The following is a 10,162-nucleotide window of genomic DNA, read 5'->3' as shown; positions in this document are numbered from 1 at the left end:
GCTCCGCCTCGCCCCGGCGCGCCTCCTCGCCTCGCCCCGCGCCTCGGCCGAGCTTCGCCGTGGGCCGCCCCTCGCCGGAGGCCACGCGCGAGCCCGCGCCGCCAGCTCCCCTTCGCCGGCCTCCTCCTTGCCGCCTTCCTCCACCGTCGCCGCGCCGGATCCGGCCGGATCCGGCCGGAGCGCCCCTTGGCTGGCCTCCCCCGGCCATCTCCCTCGTCGCCGGTGACCGGAGCCGCCGCCATCTCAATCCGCGTGCCCGGAACCCAGATCCGGAGGTGATATTTTGTCTAAGTCCCCGAATCTGTGTAATTTTCATGCCATGTTCGTCATGCCGTATCTCTGCATCCATAGCCCCGTTTTGTGCGTGTAATCTGTCAAATTGTTCGTCCCAATGAGTACATCATTTCATTCCATTGCATCATATTCATTGGAAGTCATCTAAGTGCCTGAATCTTCGTGATAAGAGTGCTTCATAATGTTTTCTGCTGTCCGTTAACAGAACGAGCTCATTTGTCATTTTTGCCATGATTGATGTGTGCATCCTATGAGGTTGATGTCTACATGTGTTTTGATCTATGCTATGTCTTATTTACAGAGGTTCTTACCATGTATTTTTGTTATCAATGTGGTGACTAGCACAAGCATGCAAACTAGGCATCGTGATGATGCTGTTTTAGTCCCTGTTCTGCTGTTATTTTGGTGCCATGTAAACTTGATGCTACAGAGTGATCCATGCATATTTTGAGATACTTCAGTAAGGGTGTTTTGAACATGTGGTTATTTTCTATCCATTCATGCCCTTTGTTGCAATTATTGAGTAGTCTAGCATGTCATTTTCGTGCTCTACTTTTGCTTCAAAATGTTTCCTGGCAGATTGTTTACTTGTTATTCAATTTAGCTAAGGTTGTTGTAGTTGATCCTTGCATGCTATGGACTTTTTCTTGACTTGGTTTGTTTCACTAACATGTCCTCTTGATGATGCTATGCTTATCTTGTCATGCAATGACTTGTGGTGAGTGAATCGATCTTGTTAAGTAGTGTTCATGATGTTGCTGTTTTGCTAGGCTGAATCTGTTATTTCGTGATGCGATGTAAACCTGCTCCTACAAATCATTCTATGCATAATCTGGAGATGTTCTATAAACATGTTTTGATCTACATGTCATCCTCTATCCATACATGCCCCTGGTAGCATTTATAGCCTGCTGTAGCTTGTTCATATCTTGCTCCAAAGTTGCTTCATAATGGTGTTGTCAGCCTGTTAACATTAAGTTCAGTTGTTTCCATGTGTTTTCCTAGTGTTCCATGCACCCTATGACCTTGCTATTGCCATGCTTAGCTTCACAAACATGTCTTCTTACTTTTGGGTGCCTTTCCATGCCATGTTTTGCTCTGTAGTGAGTTGCACAAGCTCATCTACATGCCTTCACAATTCTGTTTCAGCCATGTTTGAATCTGTATTATAACTTGCCATGTTTACGTGGGTGCCATCATATTTTCTGATCCTTTTTGACTTATGGTCAGTAAGGGACATTTGATCTATGCAATTTGTAGATTCATGCCATGCCTTTGTTTGCCATGATAAGTTCATGTAACATCTTGTTTGATAGCTCTAAACATTGCATCGTGATGTTATTTTCTGCAAAGTCTGAAATTGTTATAACTTGCAATCTTACCATGTGTGTTTGAGCATGTTCTAGTAGTTTCTGGAGATAGCTCAGTGTTCATGTTTTGTTATGCTTTACCTGTAAATCATGTCCATGCATTTTGTTATCATGTTGGGGTGCTGTAGCATGTTGTTTTGATGCTTGCAATATGCCTAGTTGCTGTTTTGGACAGCTTGTCCATTAAACTTGTTTCATGTGTGTGTTGAACCGTTGCTCCGTTTTGAGTGTGCTCTATATGAAACTTGCTTGATTTTTCATGTAGTTTCATATTATCATGTTGAATTCATGTTTTGAGGTGTTTGCTTGATGTTTGGGTGCATTTTGCGTCAATGTCATGTTTAACTTGTTTTGCTCATATCTTCTAGGCCGTAGCTCCGAACTAAATGAACTTTATATGTAACTTGACTAGAATCTCGTGTAGATCATCTTGGTGCATCTTAACTTGCTGTTTAATAACTTGAACATAAGGTTTATTCAGATCTGGACCAATTTCAAAATATGCATATGAGGACTTACTGGAATTGTTATATGTTGTTCCCGGCCTCATTTAAACTTGCCTTGATGTGTTGTTCTTGTTTGCATCATCTCTTGCCATGAGTAGCTTCATTTAGCTTTGTCATGCATCATGCTTGTTGTGCATCATGCTTTGTTCGTGTGTGGTGTGTTTACTATGTTGTGTGCCTCTTCTTGTTAGTTCCTGTTTTGTTGTGATCGTGAGGATTCGTTCGTCTACGATTGGTTCGGCTTCATCCGTTCGTCTTCTTCATGGACTCGTTCTTCTTCCTTGCGGGATTTCAGGCAAGATGACCGCTACCCTGGATCTCACTGCTATCATTGCTATGCTAGTTGCTTCGTTCTATTGCTATGCTGCGTTACCTATCTTTTGCTCATCAAGCCATCCCAAATTGCCATGAACCTCTAACCTTTGACACCTTTCCTATGCAAACTGTTGTTTGGTTATGTTACCGCTTTTGCTCAGCCCCTCTTATAGCGTTGCTAGTTGCAGGTGAAGTTGAAGATTGCTCCATGGTGGACAGGATTTTGGTTGGGATATCACAATATCTCTTATATTATTAATGCATCTATATACTTGGTAAAGGGTGGAAGACTCGGCCTTTTGCCTGGTGTTTTGTTCCACTCTTGCCGCCCTAGTTTCCGTCATACCGGTGTTATGTTCCCGGATTTTGCGTTCCTTACGTGGTCGGGTGATTTATGGGACCCCCTTGACAGTTCGCTTTGAATAAAACTCCTCCAGCAAGGCCTAACCTTGGTTTTACCATTTGCCTCACCTAGCCCTTTTTCCTTTGGGAGTCGCGCTCTCGAGGGTCATCTTTATATTATCCCCCCCCCTGGGCCAGTGCTCGTTGTGAGTGTTGGTCCAACCTGTCAACCACCGGTGGCCACCAGGGGCAACTCTGGGCTGGCCTACCGGAAGTTTGGACAATCCGGTGTGCCCTGAGAATGAGATATGTGCAGCTCCTATCGGGATTTGTCGGCACAGCGGGAGGCTTTGCTGGTCTTGTTTTACCATTGTCGAAATGTCTTGTAAACCGGGATTCCGAGTCTGATCGGGTCTTCTTGGGAGAAGGTCTATTCCTTCGTTGATCGCGAGAGCTTGTCATGGGCTAAGTTGGGACACCCCTGCAGGGTATAATCTTTCGAAAGCCGTGCCTGCGGTTATAGGCAGATGGGAATTTTTTAATGTCCGGTTGTAGATAACTTGACACCAGATCCGAATTAAAACGCATCAATCGCGTGTGTAGCCGTGATGGTCTCTTCTCGGCGGAGTCCGAGAAGTGAACACGGTTTCTGGGTTATGCTTGACGTAAGTAGGAGTTCTGGATCACTTCTTGATCATTGCTAGCTTCACGACCGTTCTGCTTGCTCTCTTCTCACTCTTATTTGCATATGTTAGCCACCATATCATGCTTAGTCGCTGCTGCAGCCTCACCACTTTACCCCTTCCTTTCCCTTTAAGCTTTGCTAGTCTTGATACCCATGGTAATGGGATTGCTGAGTCCTCGTGGCTCACAGATTACTACAACAACAGTTGCAGGTACAGGTTTTGCGATGATCATGATGCGAGAGTGGTTCTTGCTTGCGTTGATTTCTTCTTTTGCTTCTCCGATCAGGGGATAGGTTCCAGGTCGGCAGCTTGGGCTAGCAGGGTGGATGTCGTTTGAGTTTCTGTTTGTGGTTCATCCGTAGTGGGATGATGCTCTTATGTATTGTGATGTTGTATTCGTGTGGCATTGTATGCCTTATGTATGTACCCCCATATATTATGTAATGTTGATGTATTGATATCCACCTTGCAAAAGCGTTTCAATATGCGGGTCTATCCTTGGTGGGACCTTCGAGTTCCTTTTGGATAGGGTCGCATATTGGGCGTGACAGTTTGTTGGCACCTTTACCGGAGGCCACCAAGTTCATGGGCAGGCGAGTGATCTGCATATCATCCCCTAGAAGGAGGGAGAAAACTTGCGCAAGTACATCCAAAGGTTCAGCCGAGTGCAGTACAATATTCCAGACGTTCATCCTGCCGCCGTGATCAGTGCATTCCATTAGAAGGTGTGCAACCGCAAGATGCGTGAGGAACTGGCGATGAACAAGGTCAAGGATGTGGCCGAGCTTTTTGTTCTGGCCGATCGGTGCGCTCGAGCTGAAGACGGGAGGAAGTACCCCGACGAAGACACCGGCACGGAAACCGACTCCACGGATGACATTGCCACCCCGGCAAAGAAGGGTCGGCGCCATAACAGGAAGCATAAGGGCAAGACCGTGCTTGCCGTCGAGGGGTCTGATGACACTGGCGCCACCAAGAAGGCCAGGGCAAGCGACCCCGGCAAGGTGGTTGCTGGGTGTGCCGCTTGCCGGGCCGTGGGGGCTGCCGACAAGCCAGGGGGCTCTAACAAGCAGTATTGCAAGATCCACCGCACCAAGGGCCATGACCTTGAGAACTGCCGGCAAGTTGAGCTGCTCGCTGAGAAGCAGAAAGCCGAGTATGAGCTGCGGGACAAGGAGAAGGACCAAGAGGGTGCCAAGGGATCCGACAAGAAGCGTGGCGGCCTAGGAGGCCATCGCGGCAAAGATAATTAGCAGGAGAGGCCCGCCCGGGGACGCGACAAGAAGTAGGAAGACGATGATCATGACGAGGACGATGATTCCGGCAACCACGAGTTCCAGAAAGCTACATAGGCCATGTGCGTCGATGGTGGTGCCTCGCTGCATACATCCCACCGCCAGCCCAAGCAGTGGGCGCGTGAGATCACAGCAGTGGAGCCGTCGCTCGATGCATGGAAGCCACTGAAGTGGTCTAGCACGGCTATCATCTTCGACACCGAGGACCACCCTGACCACACTACTGTGGTCGGGTGCTTGCCATTGCTGGTCTCACCAACAATCCGCAACATCAAGGTGACGAAGATGCTAGTTGACGGTGGGGCCGGTTTGACCTTGATCTCGCCTGTTGTGATCAAGAGGCTGCAGATCCCTGATGGAGACCTCGAGGAGACGGGCACGTTCCAAGGGGTCAATCCGGGGAGGAGCAAGCCAAAGGGAAAGGTCACACTGCCCGTGATGTTTGGAGGCGAGTTAAACTACAGGAGAAGAGGATTGGCTTCGATGTAGTCGAGATCCCCTTGCCTTACAACGGGATTCTCGGCCGCCCGGCACTAGCAAAGTTCATGGTGGCTTCCCACTAAGCCTACAACACGCTGAAGATGCTCGGGCCGATGAACATCATCACCGTCCCCTCCGACAAGAAAGACGCATTGATTTGCGCCGACCGACTATACCGGGAATCGGTTGTAGCGGCTGCCACCAAGGCACCTACTCCTACCAATGGAGACCCGGAAGGAAAGAGGACCGGCGAGACTCCTCGCACCCACTCCGGCAAGCGCACCTCCTCGGGGTGTTGCTCTCCTGTCGAGGACGTGCCAGAGAGCTCTACTGGCAAGAGCAAGAAGTCCAGAGCTGCACCACCAGAGACCAAGAAGGTGTCCGTCAAGGAGGACGGCACGGGAGGAGCTTTTACCATAAGCTCCACCCTCGACGGCAAATAGGAAAGTGAGCTCGTCACTTTCCTGTGGGAAAATGTCGATGTGTTTGCATGGAAAGCATCCGACATCCCCGGCATTCCCAGGGAAGTGATTGAGCACCATCTTGTTGTCTGTCCTCATGCACGTCCCGTCAAGAAGAAGGTCAGGAAGCAAGCTCTAGAGAGGCAGGAGTTCATCATGGAGGAGATCAGAAAACTAGAGGCGGCAGGCTTGGTAAGGGGGTGCTCCATCCGACGTGGTTGGCCAACCTGATAGTGGTGCGCAAGGCAAACGAGAAGTGGAGACTGTGTATTGATTACAGAGACATCAATAAAGCTTGTCCAAAGGATCCCTTCCCGTTGCCGTGGATCGACCAAATTGTTGACTCGACAACCGGGTGTGACCTGCTATCATTCCTCGATGCGTACTCAGGGTACCACCAGATCTTCATGACAAAAGAAGACAAGGAGAAGACATCATTCACCCCATGTGGTACGTATTGCTTTTTACGGATGCCTTTCGGGTTGAAGAGTGCTGGCTCAACCTTTGCAAGAGCAGTCCAAATTGGTTTTGAGCCCCAGCTACATAGAAATATGGAAGCTTATATGGATGACATAGTGGTCAAAACCAAGGACAAGGCAACACTTGTGCAAGATCTAGAGGAAATGTTTGCAAACCTGCGCAAGATCAACCTCAAGTTGAACCCTGAGAAGTGTGTCTTCGGTGTCCCGTCCGGCAAGCTTCTCGGGTTCTTTGTGTCGCAGCGTGGGATTGAGGCAAACCCTGATAAGATCAAGGCCATCGAGCAGATTGAGGCACCTAAGCAGATCAAAGACGTGCGTCAGCTCACTGGCTGCATTGTCGCCATGAGCAGATTCATCTCCAAGTCCGTGGAGCATGCCTTTCCCTTCTTCAAGATCTTGAAGAAGGTGGGCCCAATGGAGTGGACCCCGGAGGCCGAGGCAGCGCTGCAGGATTTGAAGAGATACCTCTCCTCTACCCTAGTGCTGGTTGCGCCCAAACCACAAGAACCGTTGTTGTTGTACCTAGCGACTATGAATCAGGTGGTTAGCGCCGCACTGGTGGCGCAGAGAGAGGTCAACGAAGAGGCATCGACAGCGGCAGAATCAACGGATGGCGAGCCGAAACCCTCCCCGACGGGGCTCGGTCCCCGCAAGACTGAGCCCCCGGCAGGGGATGACACCAGTGCAACAGGGCCCACGCGAGTAGGTGAAGTGGCGCAGAAGAAGAAAATGGTGCAACACCCAGTTTACTTTGTCAGCTCCCTCTTGCAGGGGGCTAGGTCGAGGTACTCTGGTGTGCAGAAATTGCTCTTCGGCCTCCTTATGGCCTCGAGGAAGCCGCGTCATTACTTCCAAGAGCACGAGATCACCGTTGTCACCCGCCTCCCGTTGCAACGGATACTGCATAACCCAGATGCAACGGGGAGGATTGTGGAATGGGCCCTGGAGCTGTCAAGTTTTGGTTTAAAGTTCAAGAGCACCTCAACGATTTAGAGCAGAGTCTTGGCGGAGTTCATTGCAGAATGGACCTCGATGGCCGACGAAGAGGTACAAGAGATCACTCTCCCCGGCAAGGAAACGAGCTGCAACTAGATCATGTACTTTGATGGGGCTTTCTCGATGCAAGGCACCGGTGCTGGCATGCTGCTTGTTGCACCCACCGGGGAGCACCTCAAGTACGTCATCCAAATGCACTTTCCGTGGGAGATGTCAACTAACAACACCGCCAAGTACGAGGGATTTCTTGCCGGTCTCCGGATCGCAGCGGACCTCGGAGTCAAGAAGCTCATCGTCAGGGGTGATTCACACCTCGTCGTCCGGCAAATCAACAAGGAATATCAAAGCCCGATGATGGAAGCTTACATCGATGAAGTGAGGAAACTGGAGGAGCACTTTGATGGTATACATTCGGAGCATGTCCCCCGAGTGGAGAATGACGTCGCCGACTATCTATCAAAGCATGTTGCCCTCAAGCTACCTATGGAACCAGATACTTTTGTGCTTCAGTTAAGTCAACCATCCGACGAACCATCAACAGGGCAGAACAAGCGGAGGAAGCTAGGCCCCGGCAAGTACTTCCCCACCAAACTCCCTGGAGCCGTTAGCGAAGGAGTTGCCATGGACGCCGAGCCTGCCGTGGGACAACTAACTCCGGCGGGGCGTCAGGCCCTTGCCGCGGAGGCAACCGTTCCCACGTTAGAGGAAATGCCTTTGGTCCTCGCCGTCGAGCCATAGGCTCCGGCATGGACGCAACACACTGTCTGATTCCTCCAAATAGGAGAGCTTCCTAAGGAGCAGGAAGAGGCGGAGAGAGTAGCCCGCCGGTCTGCTCTGTATCAATTCGTTGACAACGTCTTGTACAGAAAAAGACCGAATGGGGTGAAATTGAAGTGCATCTCCCGGGAGGAAAGACTGGAGCTATTGGCAGAGATACATGGAGGCATATGTGGCTCCCACATAGGGTCAAGGGCACTTGCTGGCAAGGCTTTCCGGCAAGGCTTCTTATGGCCCACTACCCTCCAGGATGCGACGGCAATAGTAATCAAGTGTGAAGTGTGCCAGTTCCATTCGAAGAAACTTCATGAGCCAGCTCAAGCCTTGCAGACGATCCCTCTCTCCTAGCCATTCTCGGTCTGGGGGCTCGACATACTGGGCCCCTTTCCCTGCGCCGTCGGGGGCTTTGATTACTTGTACGTTGCAATCGACGAGTTCACGAAGTGGCGGGAGGTCGAAGCAGTGAGGAAGGTGACAGCGCAGTTGGCCATCAAGTTCTTCAAAGGGCTAGTTTTCTGTTTTGGTGTACCCAACAGGATCATCACCGATAATGGCACATAGTTCACAAGCCACGCCTTCATGCAGTACATCGAGGATCTCAGCACCAAGGTCTGTTTTGCTTCCGTGGCACACGCACGAAGCAACGGCCAAGCAGAGAGAGCAAATGTTGAAGTTCTGCGAGGATTAAGAATGAAGACTTTTGACAGGCTGCGCAAGAGTGGAAGGGCGCTTTATTGAGGAGTTGCGGGCGGTTCTTTGGTCGACTAGAATGACGCCAAATCGAGCCACCGGCCAGACACCCTTTGCCCTGGTCTACGGGGTAGAAGCAGTTCTCCCCACAGAACTCATATACGGGTCACCTAGAGTGCTCGCTTATGATGAGCTTGAGAAAGAGCGATTGCAACAAGATGACGCAACATTCCTTGAGGAAGATCGTCTCGAAGCGGTTGTGAGAGCAGCACGCTACCAGCAGGCCTTGCATCGCTACCATAGCCCCAAGGTTCATGCCCGGAGCTTTGAGCAAGGCGACCTTGTTCTTCGGCACGTTCAGTCGGCCAAGATTTCCAACAAGTTGACGCCAAAGTGGGAAGGCCCTTATCGTGTAACACGAGTCACCAGGCCTGGCGCAGTCCGCTTGGAGACCGAAGATGCCATTCCAGTGAGCAACTCCTAGAACATCAAGCATCTTCGCAAGTTTTACCCATAAGGCGCGGCTGCCAGGCCCCCCAGCAAGCCACCTTTTGTACAAGCCTTGCCGGAAAGGCATGTAACCCTCTGTACGAAGCCAGGCGCAGACCCTAAGCATAAATAAACGAAGCGTTGGTGCCCTATGTTATAGCATGCATGCTAGATTGAGTCTCTTCCTCGGTTAGGGTTGATAGTGCTTAGCGGCGACTAACCCTTAGCATAGAGGTCTAGTTTGCGTCATTTTGTTCCCATCCATCCTCTTTGGTACGCATGGTACGTAATGTGTTTCCGCCAAGCCAAGTCGAAGGAAGAGAACAAGCCGACACTCCGAGCCCGGCAAGCCAAGCTTGTCGAAGGCTGAAGATACAGAGGTCCACCCACGGCAAGTCAGGGTTGCCGGGGGCTGCAGATTCAGATAAGTTTTCGCACCCCCTGTCATGCATTTCCGTATGAAACTTGGGACGTATGGAACCTCGTTTTGTTCCAAGGCTGCTGTGCTCCCCTCATTCCTATCACCCAAGAGCTTCTAGGTTTGGAATATGGTTGTAGCCACGGCGGCAAGGAGGCAAGCATAGGGCCCACCCCCACTTCATCCCTGCCTCCGCCAAACGCGTGAGTATGGACAAACGGAGTGGGGGAACGGCAAGGCCTGCTGCCGGGCAACGGTGCTTATATTAAAAATAACAAGGATTTGTTCCTTGGTATGGGCTTTGCTCACACGCACACACAAGACCCGGCAGACACCCTTTTTCCAGTAATACGTTCCATACAGGTACAGTTCGTGCGGAATGTAAACATGAACAGGGAGATTACAGGTTTTAGATCTAAATAAGGTCCGTGGGCTTACGAATTGAAAAAAGATAGGATGCACGTAATCCCTTTCTTGTCCCTCTCCTCAGTAAATGAAAACAAGAAGGCAAAAGGGCAGAAGGAGCGCCTAGGCGATGTACGAGCAACAGAAGGCGCCAAG

This window comes from Triticum dicoccoides, chromosome 4B (assembly GCF_002162155.2).
Source record: "Triticum dicoccoides isolate Atlit2015 ecotype Zavitan chromosome 4B, WEW_v2.0, whole genome shotgun sequence".
Taxonomy (NCBI): domain Eukaryota; kingdom Viridiplantae; phylum Streptophyta; class Magnoliopsida; order Poales; family Poaceae; genus Triticum; species Triticum dicoccoides.
This window is presented reverse-complemented; position numbering follows the sequence as displayed.